Here is a 16,210-nt window from a genome sequence, read left to right as displayed (position 1 = left end):
AAAAATCCTAAAACCCTAGGGGAGTCGATGAAATATTCATCCAGCCGCCGCAGAGTCCAGAATCACCAGATCCAATCTAGACACCATCACGGAGGGGTTCACCACTTCCATTGGTGCCTCTCCGATGATGCGTGAGTAGTTCTTTGTAGACCTTCGGGTCTGTAGTTAGTAGCTAGATGGCTTCGTCTCTCTCTCTCTTGATTCTCAATACAATGGTCTCTTGAAGATTCATATGATGTAACTCTTTTACGCTGTGTTTGTTGGGATCGATGAACTTTGAGTTTATGATCAGATCTATGTTTTTATATCCATGAAAGTATTTGAGTTTCTTTGATCTCTTGTATGCATGATCTCTTATAGCCTCGTATTTCTTCCTCGATATTTGGGTTTTGTCTGGCCAACTCGATCTATTTATTTTGCAATGGGAAGAGGTGCCCGGTAGTGGGTTCCATCTTACGGTGCTTGATCTCAGTGACAAAAAGGGAGCTGACACATATGTATCGTCTCTACTAAGGATAAAAAGACGAGATCTATATCTACCGCCATATAGATAAACGAATCTTGTCTACATCATGTCATCGTTCTTATTGCATTACTCCATTTTTTCATGAACTTAATACACTAGATGCATGCTGGATAGCGGTCGATGTGTGGAGTAATAGTAGTAGATGCAGGCAGGAGTCGGTCTATTAATCTTGGACGTGATGCCTATGTAATGATCATTGCCTGGATATCGTCATAATTATTTTAAGTTCTATCGATTGCCCAATAGTAATTTGTTTACCCGCCGTTTGCTATTTTTCTTAAGAGAAGCCACTAGTGAAACCTACGGCCCCGGGGTCTTATTTCTCATATGTTTGTCTTTGCGATCTACCTTTTCCTTGCTTTTATCTTCAGATCTATTAAACCAAAAATACAAAAATACTTTGCTGTCTATTTATCCAATCTATTACAACCTACCGTCATGCACCAATTTCTGGCGCTGTTACCCGAAAGGGATTGACAACCCCTTTAACACGTCGGGTTGCGAGGTGTTATTATTTGTGTGCAGGGGTTGTTTACGTTGTGTTGCTTGGTTCTCCTACTGGTTCGATAACCTTGGTTTCATAACTGAGGGAAATACCTACCGCCGCTGTGTTACATCATCCCCCCCTCTGCGAGGAAATACCGACGTAGTTCCAGCTGCCATCAAGGAGAATTTCTGGCGCCATTGCCGGGGAGGATCTTCAACATATACCAGGTTCCTAATCGCAAATTTTCATCTCCTCGCAATTTACATTATTCACCATTTGCCTCTCGTTTTCCTCTCCCCCTCTTCACAAAAAATTTACAGTTTTATTCGCCTCACTTTTTCTTTCTTCGCCGTTTTCTCGTCAGATCCGTTCTTTGCTCGCAATCATGAGTGATTTCAGTATTGTTGGGGAACGTAGTAATTTCAAAAATTTACCTACGCACACGCAAGATCATGGTGATGCATAGCAACGAGAGGGGAGAGTGTTGTCTACGTACTCTCGTAGACCGTTCGCGGAAGCGTTATATCAACGCGGTTGATGTAGTCGTACGTCTTCACGATCCGACCGATCCAAGTACCGAAAGCACGGCACCTCCGAGTTCTGCACATGTTCGACTCGGTGACGTCCTCGCCTTCTCGATCCAGCAAGAGGGGCAAAGTAGTAGATGAGTTCCGGTAACACGACGGCGTGGTGACGGTGTTGGTGAAGAACAATTTCCGCAGGGCTTCGTCTAAGCACTACGAAAACTATGACGGAGGATAAACTACAGGGGACGGGGTTGCCGGCACACGGCTTGGTGTTTCTTGATGTGTCTTTGGTGCTAGCCCTGCCCCTCTATTTATATGTTGAGCCCTGGGGTCGGAACTTGGAGCACAAGCCTCCTCAAAGTCGGTTTTGCCCGAAAGGCAAGAGTCCCACTCGGACTCCAGGACCAAACGCCACAATCCTTGGCGTCTAGCCCAGGGCCAGACGCCAGTGTCTCCGGCGTTTGGCCCCCTGACCTCCGCAAAACTCCTTTTGCACCGACTTATAGCCCCATGGGCCTGACCCCTTGGCCAAACCATATCATCTAATATATGAATCTTTACCTCCGGACCATTCCGGAGCTCCTCATCATGTCCGTGATCTCATCCGGGACTCCGAACAATATTCGGTCACCAACATACATAACTCATATAATACTATATCATCAACGAACGTTAAGCGTGCGGACCCTACGGGTTCGAGAACTATGTAGACATGACCGAGACACCTCTCTGGTCAATAACCAATAGCGGGACCTGGATGCCCATATTGGCTCCTACATATTCTACGAAGATCTTTATCGGTCAGACCGCATAACAACATACGTTGTTCCCTTTGTCATCGGTATGTTACTTGCCCGAGATTCGATCGTCGGTATCTCAATACCTAGTTCAATCTCGTTACCGGCAAGTCTCTTTACTCGTTCCGTAATACATCATCCCGCAACTAACTCATTAGTTGCAATGCTTGCAAGGCTTATAGTGATGCGCATTACCGAGTGGGCCCAGAGATACCTCTCCGACAATCGGAGTGACAAATCCTAATCTCGAAATACGCCAACCCAACAAGTACCTTTGGAGACACCTGTAGAGCACCTTTATAATCACCCAGTTACGTTGTGATGTTTGGTGGCACACAAAGTGTTCTCCGGTAAACGGGAGTTGCATAATCTCATAGTCATAGGAACATGTATAAGTCATGAAGAAAGCAATAGCAACAAACTAAACGATCAAGTGCTAAGCTAACGGAATGGGTCAAGTCAATCAAATCATTCTCCTAATGATGTGATCCCGTTAATCAAATGACAACTCATGTCTATGGTTAGGAAACTTAACCATCTTTGATCAACGAGCTAGTCAAGTAGAGGCATACTAGTGACACTCTGTTTGTCTATGTATTCACATATGTGTTATGTTTCCGCTTAATACAATTCTAGCATGAATAATAAACATTTATCATGAAATAAGGAAATAAATAATAACTTTATTATTGCCTCTAGGGCATATTTCCTTCAAGTATGGCACCCACAGATGATGGCCTGACTCCTAAGATTGGACGTACAGGCAATCTGGATGCTAAAAAATTTATCTTGGGGCAAGGGAACATTATGGGAAAAGAACATATCCAAGAATTTCAATTGTGTTGGAAATTTGAGTCTTGATGATGCTCCTATACTTAAAACTACTAGATCTTATGCGGATGCTATTTCAACACTAGTTTTGAAACTTGAAAGCAAATTTATCTGCATTCATCCTAATTTGCAAAGATTGTTTTTTGAGCTTCCCAAAATAAAGAATCCTAGAGCCAAAAAGTTGGCCACTCTCGTTCTTATGAATGAGTTTGACTACATAATTTGGGAAGCTAGGGAAATCTTTGATTTTTATGGTATGAATTGTGAAAAACCCGTGATAGACAAAATTCTTTACAATAGTGACTATGCACTAAGGCATTTTCTTGGGGATAATAAGATCTTTGATGAGAATCTTAAAAAGGAGGTCCCCGTTTTAGATATAATCCAACAAGTTTTTAATAATGTTAATCAACACTATTCTTGGATTGTAGCGGGAAAATCAAAGGGGTTATGATGAAAACCAACTAAGGAATGCTAAAGTTTCTATGGATAATATGTTTTATGTTGTGTCCACAAAACCTCCTGATAAAAATACCCCCAAGAAAATTAAGAAGAAGAAAGATGACAAAACTTAGATCCTTGCTTTATGCCTAGCTAAGGGCGTAAAACTATAGCGCTTGTTGGGAGGCAACCCAATGAATAAAATTTATTTTTGCTTTTTGCTTTCTGTTCTTGAGTGTTTACACAATTATGCTACTGTTATGATTGTGTTTTTTATGTTTTAATTAGTGTTTGTGCCAAGTAAAGTCTTTAGGATCTTCTTGGGCAATAGTTGTTTGATCTTACTGAAAAAATAGAAAGTTTGCACTCACGAAATTAATTTTCAGTTTTTTACCAGAGAGCGATAAAATACCCATTCCACTTGAAGTAGATCAATATACAAATTTCTCAGGTCGTCCTGATGTTTCAGAGTTTTTTGAGTTACAGAAGTATTCAAAATAGTCAGATTTCTACAGATAGTTCTGTTTTGACAGATTTTGTTTTCTTTGTGTTGTGTGCTTATTTTGATGGCTCTATGGTTTTCTTTGATGAGTTTTTGCCATAAAAAAGTTGGAATGCAGTAGATATAATACAAAAACAAAATATGAATTGGTTTGATACAACACTTATAGTAGTGGTTTATTATTCTTATACTAACGGATCTCACGAAGGCTTTGTTGAGTTTTGTGTGATTGAAATTTTCAAGTTTTGGGTTATCTTACGATGGATGAAGAAAGGATGTAAGAGCCTAAGCATGAGGATTCCCCGGCATCCCAATCTATTATCCAAGAATGAGCAACCAACTAAGCTTGGGGATGCCCCCGAGTGGCATCCCCGCTTTCTTCCAACAACTATCGATATTTTACTCAAGACTATATTTTTATTCGTCACATGATATGTGTTTTGCTTGGAGCGTCTTGTATGATATGTGTCTTTGCTTGTTTTATTTTGTGTTTTAAGTTATCAATCCTTGCTGGGCACACCTTTTTGAGAGAGCCAAAATTATGTTATGACTTGTTAAAACTACTCTCTATGCTTCACTTAAATCTTTTATGAGCTAGGACTTGCTCTAGTGCTTCACATATATCTTTTTTAGCACGGTGTGCTTAGTATTTTTGAAGAAATGCTCTCTTGCTTCACTTAGATTTATTTGAGAGTTAGTAAAATTTTGAAGAAATTCTCTCTTGCTTCACTTAAATTATTTTGAGAGAAAGAACATTTGTTATGCTCATGATCTTAACTTATATTTGGTTGATCTTATGAAAAGCAACTCATGAAAATTAGTCCCAAAGTGATAGATATCCAAGAAGGATAAAGAAAAGAAAATGTCATGAAGATCATTGGACAAAATAAACTTGATTCTTAGTAATAGTTTTGAGATATGATGATGTGATATGTGAGTTATGTTGATGAGTAATTGTGCTCTAGTAAGAATATGGGTGTTAAGGTTTGTGATTCCCTATGCAAGTACGAAAGTCAATAGTCATGCAATGAAAATTATATCCTACTTGTGGTGCATTATTCGGTGTTAATTATGCTAAATGCTTGCTTATGAGATTATTCGTTTCTTGGTTGGTCGCTTCCCAATCTTTTGCTAGCCTTCATTTTGCACTAAGTATGATTTCTACTTGTGCATCCATAATCCTTTAAACCAGTTTTGCCACATGAGTCCACTATATCTACCTATATGCAGTATTATTTTGCCGTTCTAAGCAAATTTGCATGTGCCATCTCTAATTTTCAAAATAAACTTCTCTTTTGTGCGTTTGTTTCGCTCGCGGAACAGTAACGGGTGGCTAATATTTTCCATGCTAGATGTGTTATTCTCAAGATGAGCATTAATTCACTTGTCATTGCACGAGAGTAAGGCAAAGGTATTAGGGATGCCCAATCCCGAAATGCAAAAATAAAAATGAATTTACTTTATGTTTTCAAATAATAAATTCCTTGGAAAGTGTTGGTATGAAGGGCACCCGTGGATACGGCTAGCCATGGAAAAGTGAAAGTTATGGTGGAAAAAGGAATACAATTTATTTTCTGTTTGGGAACCGCCTATGGCATATCTAGCATGGAAAGCGTTCGGAACTCTAAGTCATTTTCATGGGTGGGATGGATACACCTCCCAAAATGTTTTTATCTCAAATTTTTTGCTTTGAGCTCTGGCACCTCTACAAATCCCTACTTCCCTCTGCGAAGGGACTTTCTTTTACTATTATGCAATTTTTATTTTGAAATTTGAGTCTTCATCTCCTCTCATAAAAAGCACCAACTAGGAGGCAATATGATCGTGCTCAAGTATTGGGTGTAGTTAATATTCGAGTGTGTTTCATGAATGGATCAATGTTTGAGCATGATGGGCTAGGGATAACTTATTTTAGCGTTGATATTTTGAAAGACATGGTTGCGTGTTGATATGCTTGAGTATCTAAATTATTATGTCAAAACTAGACTATTGCTTTGAATCATATAAAAGTCCAAATGTCCATGCTATAAAGAAAAGAATATGATATGACTTGACGAACAACACTCCACATCAAAAATTCTGTTTTTACCACTTACCTACTCGAGGACAAGTAGGAGTTAAGCTTGGGGATGCTGATACGTCTCCAACGTATCTATAACTTTTGATTGTTCCATGTTGTTTTATTATCAATCTTGGATGTTTTATAATCATTTTATATCATTTTTTGGTACTAACCTATTGACATAGTGCCCAGTGCCAGTTCTTGTTTTTTCCATGTTGTTTACATCCCATGAAATCAATATCAAACGGAGTCAAATGGCGCGAAACTTTACGATGATTTTTTATGGGCCAAAAGGAAGCATATGGGCCCTGGTTGCACCTGGGGGGAGTCCCGAGGAGGGGACAACCCACCAGAGCGCGCCAGGAGGCCCTGGCGCGCCCTGGTGGGTTGTGCCCACCCCGGGTACCCCCCGGACCGCCTCTTTGCTCTATAAATACCCCAAAAATCCCAGAGCCCTAGGGGAGTCGACGAAATATTCATCCAGCCACCGCAGAGTCCAGAATCACCAGATCCAATCTAGACACCATCATGGAGGGGTTCACCACTTCCATTGATGTTGCATGAGTAGTTCTTTGTAGACCTTCGAGTCCGTAGTTAGTAGCTAGATGGCTGCATCTCTCTCTCTTGATTCTCAATACAATGGTCTCTTGGAGATCCAAATGATGTAACTCTTTTGCGGTGTGTTTGTTGGGATCGATGAACTTCGAGTTTATGATCAGATCTATGTTTTTATATCCATGAAAGTATTTGAGTGTCTTTGATCTCTTGTATGCATGATCTCTTATAGCCTCGTATTTCTTCTTCGATAGTTGGGTTTTGTCTGGCCAACTCGATCTATTTATCTTGCAATGGGAAGAGGTGCCCGGTAGTGGGTTCGATCTTACGGTGCTTGATCCCAGTGACAAAAAGGGAACCGACACGTATATATCGTTGCTACTAATGATGAAAAGACGAGATCTATATCTACCGCCATATAGATAAACGGATCTTGTCTACATCATGCCATCGTTCTTATTGCATTACTCTGTTTTTCCATGAACTTAATACACTAGATGCATGCTGGATAGCGGTCGATGTGTGGAGTAATAGTAGTAGATGCAGGCAGGAGTCGGTCTACTAATCTTGGACGTGATGCCTATGTAATGATCATTGTCTGGATATCGTCATAATTATTTGAAGTTCTATCAATTGCCCAACGGTAATTTGTTTACCCACTGTTTGCTATTTTTCTTGAGAGAAGCCACTAGTGAAACCTACGGCCCCGGGGTCTTATTTCTCATATATTTGCCTTTGCGATCTACTTTTTCCTTACTTTTACTTTCAGATCTATTAAACCAAAAATACAAAAATACTTTGCTGCACTTTATTTTATTTGCGATCTATTTATCCAATCTATTACAACCTTTTTACCATCACGCACCAATTTCTGGCGCTGTTACCCGAAAGGGATTGACAACCCCTTTAACACGTCGGGTTGCGAGGTGTTGTTATTTGTGTGTAGGGGTTGTTTACGTTGTGTTGCTTGGTTCTCTACTGGTTCGATAACCTTGGTTTCATAACTGAGGGGAATACCTACCACCGATGTGCTGCATCATCCCTCCCTCTCCGGGGAAATACCAACGTAGTTCCACCTGCCATCAGCGGTGGCTCGGGTACAGTTGGTAAGCTAGGTCCCAACCAAGAGGAAAATCTAGATATGGAAATTGATGGTAATGCTAAGAGTGGGGCTCTGATCCCCACTGCACGGAAACGCCTCATAGCTGAGGATGGGACGGTGGCAGCAATGCTGGTGACTGTATCACAGACACCACTAGCAGGTTTCGTGAATGACAAAGTTCATCTTTTGGAGAATATCAATACGGAACAAGTAGACAAATCCTTGCTTAACACACCGCAGAAAATTCATGACCAGAAGAGGCTCCGGTCGGTTAGCAGTACATCGGTTCAAGATACACCTAGTTCATCGGTGACGCCCCTAGAGGGTGATCGCCAGACGCAATGAAGACCGTGTGCTAGAACTGTCGCGGTATGGCCACGATCGTGGCAGAAAGGGCGCTTTTGGATGTCCAGAAGCAATGGGGGCTGGATGTGTTTTTCCGTCTGAAACACATTTGAACAAAGCTAGGGCAGAAAAGCTTATGAGGAAGTTGAAAATGGATCACTTTGAAGTGGTGGAGAGCGCAGGGGCCAGTGGTGATCTCTTACCATTCTGGCGCAATCCTTTTGTGCTAGAAGTGATGGGTAAAAATAAGAACTTCATTGATGTTAAAGTGGGTAGCGTGTTAGAAGAGTACTGGAGGCTCACTGGTTTTTACGATGAGCCAAGATGGGATGATAAACACTTGACGTGGGATTGCCTAAGGAATCTATACCTACAATCCTCCCTACCCTGGGTTGTTGTAGGGGATTTTAACGAGATTTTATACTCCCATGAAAAGGAAGGTGGTGCCCACGACCAATCCGTATGATGCAAAATTTCAGAGATGCGTTAGTGGACTGTGAGTTGGATGACCTGGGATATATTGGTGATTAGTTTACTTGGAGGAGACGGCGACTACACGAACGTTTAGACCAGGCTGTATGTAATGCGGGCTTTCATGGCATCTTCCCGCATGCAGTAGTCACCAATGCTCCACATATCAAATCAGATCACAGACCCCTTGTGTTGGACACTGAGGGAGAAGTGGGGAATATGTGACAGCAAGGAAAAAGGCAAGAACGCTTCGAGGCGCGATGGCTCAAGGAGGATGAGGTGGGGGATCGAGTGACTGAAGCTTGGAATCATGCGCTGGGTCTGCCTTCTCTTGCGGAGAGGACAACAACGGTACATAATGAGCTTCATGAGTGGGATCGGGCGGTCCTCAAATCACTGCAATGACACCTAAAAAAACTGAAGGAGGAGCTGGAAACCTTGCGATCGGGGCCACTTACTAACGAGTCAGCAGATCGACAAAGAAGCTTACTGATTGAGATAGAAGAAACGATGGAGAAGGAAGAGATTTATTGGGTGCAAAGGGCCAGAGCAAACTGGTTGAAATTCGGCGACCGTAATACAAGTTTTTTAATAACTTTGCTTCAGCAAGGAAAAAACGAAATTTCATCCGTCGTCTAATGGATGAAAATGGCGTTTGGAAAGAGGATAATGAGGCTATGAAAACCTTGATTGATGGTTACTTTCAGGATCTCTTTACGACGGAGGTACATGAGCCGAATATGGAAGTTCTTGAGAAGGTGAAACTGAAAGTCTCAACTTATATGTATGAAGCTTTACTTGCACCATACACGGAGGAAGAAGTGAAAAGGGCCATGTTTAGTATAGGGGATTTAAAAGCCCCAGGCCCAGATGGTTTACATGATGTTTTTTTATAAAAAGTTTTGGCATCTTTTGGGAGATGATCTAGTGAAAGAGGTCTTGAAGGCTGTTAATACTGGAGTCATACCTGAAGGTTGGAACACCACCACCATCGTTCTAATCCCCAAGGTAAATACACCAGAAAAAGTGACACAATTTAGACAGATTAGTCTTTGTAATGTGGTGTACAAAGTCATTGCAAAGATGTTGGAAGCCAGGCTTAAAGTATTCCTCCCTGAGATTACCAGTGACACACAGAGCGCTTTTGTCCCCGGACGCATTATGATACGTCTCCAATGTATCTATAATTTTTTATTGTTCCATGCTATTATATTATCAACCTTGGATGTTTTATATGCATTTATATGCTATTTTATATGATTATTGGGACTAACCTATTAACCTTGAGCCCAGTGCCAGTTTTTGTTTTTTTCCTTGTTTTTGAGTATCGCAGAAAAGGAAAACCAAACGGAGTCCAATTGACCTGAAATTTCACGGAGATCATTTTTGGACCAAAAGAAGCCCACGGAGTACCGGAGATGGGCCAGAAGAGTCCCGAGGCCACCACGAGGGTGGGGGGCGCGCCCTACCCCCTGGGCGCGCCCCCTACCTCGTGGATGATACGTCTCCGTCGTATCTACTTTTCCAAACACTTTTGCCCTTATTTTGGACTCTTACTTGCATGATTTGAATGGAACTAACCCGGACTGACGCTGTTTTCAGCAGAATTGCCATGGTGTTATTTTTGTGCAGAAATAGAAGTTCTCAGAATGACCTGAAAATCAACGAAGATTATTTTTGGAATATATAAAAATACTGGAAGAAGAGTCCACGTCAGGGGGTCCACACCCTGTCCACGAGGGTGGGGGCGCGCCTACCCCCCTGCCTCGTGGGCCCCCTGCCTCGTGGGCCCCCTGAAGCTCCACCGACCTCAACTCCAACTCCATATATTCACTTCCGGGGAGAGAAAAATCAGAGAGAAGAATTCATTGCGTTTTACGATATGGAGCCACCGCCAAGCCCTAAACTCTCTCGGGAGGGCTGATCGGGAGTCCGTTTGGGGCTCCGGAGAGGGGAATCCGTCGCCATCATCATCATCAACCTTCCTCCATCACCAATTTCATGATGCTCACCGCCATGCGTGAGTAATTCCATCATAGGCTTGCTGGACGGTGATGGGTTGCATGAGATTTATCATGTAATAGAGTTAGTTTTGTTAGGGTTTAATCCCTACTATCCATTATGTTCCAAGATTGATGTTGCTATGACTTTGCTATGCTTAATGCTTGTCACTAGGGCCAGATGACCCACAAGTATAGGGGATCTATCGTAGTCCTTTCGATAAGTAAGAGTGTCAAACCCAACGAGGAGCAGAAGGAAATGATAAGCGGTTTCCAGCAAGGTATTCTCTGCAAGTACTGAAATAAGTGGTAACAGATAGTTTTGTGATAAGATAATTTGTAATGAGCAACAAGTAACAAAAGTAAATAAAGTGCAGCAAGGTGGCCCAATCCTTTTTGTAGCAAAGGACAAGCCTGGACAAACTCTTATATGATGTAAAGCGCTCCCGAGGACACATGGGAATATCGTCAAGCTAGGTTTCATCACGTTCATATGATTCGCGTTCGGTACTTTGATAATTTGGTATGTGGGTGGACCGGTGCTTGGGTACTGTCCTTACTTGGACAAGAATCCCACTTATGATTAACCTCTATTGCAAGCATCCGCAACTACAACAAAAGTATTAAGGTAAACCTAACCATAGCATGAAACATATGGATCCAAATCATCCCCTTACGAAGCAACGCATAAACTAGGGTTTAAGCTTCTGTCACTCTAGCAACCCATCATCTACTTATTACTTCCCGATGCCTTCCTCTAGGGCCAAATAATGGTGAAGTGTCATGTAGTTGATGTTCACATAACACCACTAGAGGAGAGACAACATACATCTCATCAAAATATCGAACGAATACCAAATTCACATGACTACTAATAGCAAGACTTCTCCCATGTCCTCAGGAACAAAAGTAATTACTCACAAAGCATAAACATGTTCATAATTAGAGGGGTATTAATATGCATATAGGATCTGAACATATGATCTTCCACCAATTGAACCAACTAGCATCAACTACAAGGAGTAATTAACACTACTAGCAACCTACTAGCACCGATCCCGGACTTGGAGACAAGAATTGGATACAAGAGATGAACTAGGGTTTTGAGATGAGATGGTGCTGATGAAGATGTTGATGGAGATTGCCCTCTCCCGATGAGAGGAGCGTTGGTGATGACAATGACGATGATTTCCCCCTCTGGGAGGGAAGTTTCCCCGGCAGAACAGCTCCACCAGAGCCCTAGATTGGATCCGCCAAGGTTCCGCCTCGTGGCGGTGGAGTTTCGTCCGAGAAGATGGCTTATGATTTTTTTCCCATCGAAAGACTCCATATAGCAGAAGATGGCCACCGGAGGGCCACAAGGGGGCGCACGAGGTTGGGGGGCGCGCCCAGGGGGTAGGGCGCGCCCCCACCCTCGTGGGCAGGGTGTGGCCCCCCTGGTGAAGTTCTTGCTCTCAGTATTTTTTATATATTTGGAAAAAATCTTCCGTGAAGTTTCAGGACTTCTAGAGCTGTGCAGAATAGGTCTCTAATATTTGCTCCTTTTCCAGCCCAGAATCCCAGCTGCCGGCATTCTCCCTCTTTATGTAAACCTTGTAAAATAAGAGAGAATAGGCATAAGTATTGTGACATAATGTGTAATAACAGACCATAATGCAATAAATATTGATATAAAAGCATGATGCAAAATGGACGTATCAACACCCCCAAGCTTAGACCTCGCTTGTCCTCAAGCGAAAAGCCGAAATCGAAAAATGTGTCCACATGTTTAGAGATAGAGGTGCCGATAAAAATAAAATACGGACATGAGGCCATCATGATCATTCTTAGAACAACAACTCATATAATTCTTTGTCATATAATCTCTAATGCTAGAGTAATAATTCAATCACAATATCAAGTATGAATCGTAAACTTCATTGAAAACTAACAAACTACAATCTCAGTCATTGAAGCAATTGCAATTTATCATAACATAGGAAAGAGTCAATGTATAAGAGCTTTTCAGCAAGTCCACATACTCAACTATCATATAATCTTTCACAATTGATGACACTCACGCAATACTTATGGGTATGGAGTTTTAATCGGACACAGAGAAAGATAGGGGCTTATAGTTTTGCCTCCCAATGTTTTACCTCAAGGGTAATGTCAACAGTAATAGTTCATGAAAACTCACATCCAATTAGCCATATATACCAGGATCTTTCCAACATATTGTGCTTGCCAAAGGATAAAATGTAAAAAGGAAGGGTGAAGATCACCATGACTCTTATGCAATGTAGGAGATAAAAGTAAAAGATAGGCCCTTCGCAGAGGGAAGCAGAGGTTGTCATGCGCTTTTATGGTTGGATGCACAAAATCTTAATGCGAAAGAACGTCACTTTATATTGCCACTTGTGATATGGACCTTTATTATGTAGTCTGTCGCTTTTATTACTTCCATATCACATGATCGTATAAAGCTTATTTCCTCCACACCAATCAATCATACATATTTAGAGAGCAATTTTTATTGCTTGCACCGATGACAACTTACTTGATGGATCTTACTCAATCCATAGGTAGATATGGTGGACTCTTATGGCAAGACTAGTTTAAGGGTATTTGGAAGCACAAGTAGTATCTCTACTTGGTGCAATGAATTTGGCTAGCATGAGGGGGAAAGGCAAGCTCATCATGTTGGAAGATCCAAGACAATATAATTTATCTCAGATGTAAGAAAACATAACCCATTACGTTGTCTTCCTTGACCAATGTCAACTCTTTAGCATGTCATATTTTAATGAGTGCTCACAATCATAAAAGATGTCCAAGATAGTATATTGATATGTGAAGACCTCTCTTTCTTTATTACTTCCTATTAATTGCAACGATGACCAAAACTGTGTTTGTCAACCCTCAACAACTTTTATTCATCATACTCTTTCTATGTGAGCTCATTACTCTCCATAAGACTCACATGATCTCTTTGTTTCTTTTTATTTATTTCTCTTTTCTTTTATTCACTCAGGATCATGGCAAAATAATCAAGCCCTTGACTCAACACTAATCTTTATTATATAGCTCATGGACTCGATTACATAGAAGGATAATAAAGCAAAACTCACAACTAGATCACACTAAGAACTTTTATTCTACTAGATCAAGATATTACCAAAAGGATCAAACTAAGAAAAACGGTAAAGATAAAAGTGATGGTGATACGATACCGGGGCACTCCCCCAAGCTTGGCAGTTGCCAAGTGGAGTGCCCATACCCATGTGATTATGTCTCCTTTGTTGGTGAAGAAGGTGGGGATGTTGATGATGGATAGTCGCACATTGAGCATAGGAGGTCTTCTAACTTGCGGATAATGCCCTTGAGTGCGATGATATGCTCCTTCAACAAAATATTTTCACGTGTGAGATACTTATTTTGTATACGAGCTAACTCAATCATCTTGAAAGCTTCAATTTTTGTTGGGGTAAGAAGATTGTGATCCAGTTGAAGGGTGTCTTCTGTTGCCGAAACTTGGTCCTCCATGGCCTTCTTGATCCCTTCATCCTTGTTGATCTCCATGGGTTCTTCTCTCTTCAGCTCTATCTTCATTAGCCAAGCATCGTTGCCCTCATGGTTGGAGGAGGAGGGAGATGACATAGTGCCTGGCCTTGACAACCCTGACAGAAAATAGCTCGAAACAAAGACAGGAGATTTTTGCGTGATACGGGAGTCAAAACCCTCGGAAGGTTATATAATGAATTTTTACTGACCAAAATACGTGTCGTGTACGAGAACGGAGTCCGGAGAGCACACAAGGTGCCCACGAGGTAGGGGGCGTGCCCTCCACCCTCATGTCCTTCCCGGACTGCTGCTTATTTTTCTATTTTTCTAAATATTCCAAAACGGAGAAATATTGCCTTAAAACTGTTTTGGAGTCGGTTTACTTACTGCACCACATACCTATTCCTTTTCGGAGTCTGAAACGTTCCGGAAAGTGTCCCTTATGTATTCCTCCGGGGTTACGGTTTCAATAACATTGGTTTCAACATTTATGGGATTACCTGAGATATAGTGTTTGATTCTTTGACCGTTCACCACCTTCGGATTTGTGCCTTCGAAGTTGTTGATTTTTATGGCACCGGAACGGTAGACCTCCTCGATAACGTAAGGACCTTCCCATTTAGAGAGAAGTTTTCCTGCAAAAAATCTTAAACGAGAGTTGTATAGCAATACATAATCACCTACATTAAACTCACGCTTTTGTATCCTTTTGTCATGCCATCTTTTAACCTTTTCTTTAAACAACTTGGCATTTTCGTAAGCTTGGGTTCTCCATTCATCAAGTGAGCTAATATCAAATAACCTCTTCTCACCGTCAAGTTTAAAATCATAATTAAGTTCTTTAATAGCCCAATAAGCCTTGTGTCTATTTCGAGAGGTAAGTGACATGCTTTTCCATAGACCATTTTATACGGAGACATACCCATAGGATTTTTATATGCAGTTCTATAGGCCCATAATGCATCATCAAGTCTCTTGGACCAATTCTTTCTAGACCTATTAATAGTCTTTTGCAAAATTAATTTGAGTTCTCTATTACTCAATTCTACTTGCCCACTAGACTGAGGGTGATAAGTGATACGTCTCCAACGTATCTATAATTTTTGATTGCTCCATGCTAGATTATCTACTGTTTTGGACATTATTGGGCTTTATTATCCACTTTTATATTATTTTTGGGACTAACCTATTAATCGGAGGCCCAACCCAGAATTGTTGTTTTTTTTGCCTGTTTTAGGGTTTCGAAGAAAAGGAATATCAAACGGAGTCCAAACGGAATGAAACCTTCAGGAACATGATTTTCTCAATGAACAAGACCCGGGAGACTTAGACCCTACGTAAAGAAAAGAAAGAGGAGGCCACGAGGTAGGGGGGCGTGCCCACCCCCACCAGGCGCGCCCTCCACCCTCGTGGGCCCCGTGTTGCTCCACCGACGTACTCCTTCCTCCTATATATATCCACGTACCCCCAAACGATCAAAACAGGAGCCAAAACCCTAATTCCATCGCCGCAACTTTCTGTATCCACGAGATCCCATCTTGGGTCCTGTTCCGGAGCTCCGCCGAAGGGGGCATCGATCACGGAGGGCTTCTACATCAACACCATAGCCTCTTCGATGAAGTGTGAGTAGTTCACCTCAGACCTACGGGTCCATAGTTAGTAGCTAGATGGCTTCTTCTCTCTTTTTGGATCTCAATACAATGTTCTCCCTCTCTATTATGGAGATCTATTCGATGTAATCTTATTTTTGCGGTGTGTTTGTTGATACCGATGAATTGTGGGTTTATGATCAAGTCTATCTATGAATAATATTTGAATCTTCTCTGAATTCTTTTTATGTATGGTTGGTTATCTTTGTAAGTCTCTTCGAATTATCAGTTTGGTTTGGCCTACTAGATTGATCTTTCTTGCAATGGGAGAAGTGCTTAGCTTTGGGTTCAATCTTGCGGTGTCCTTTCCCGGTGACAGTAAGGGCAGCAAGGCACGTATTGTATTGTTGCCATCGAGGATAACAAGATGGG

This window comes from Triticum urartu, chromosome 7 (assembly GCF_003073215.2).
Source record: "Triticum urartu cultivar G1812 chromosome 7, Tu2.1, whole genome shotgun sequence".
NCBI lineage: Eukaryota > Viridiplantae > Streptophyta > Magnoliopsida > Poales > Poaceae > Triticum > Triticum urartu.
The sequence above is the reverse complement of the archived record's forward strand: the minus strand, read 5'-3'. Positions refer to the sequence as shown.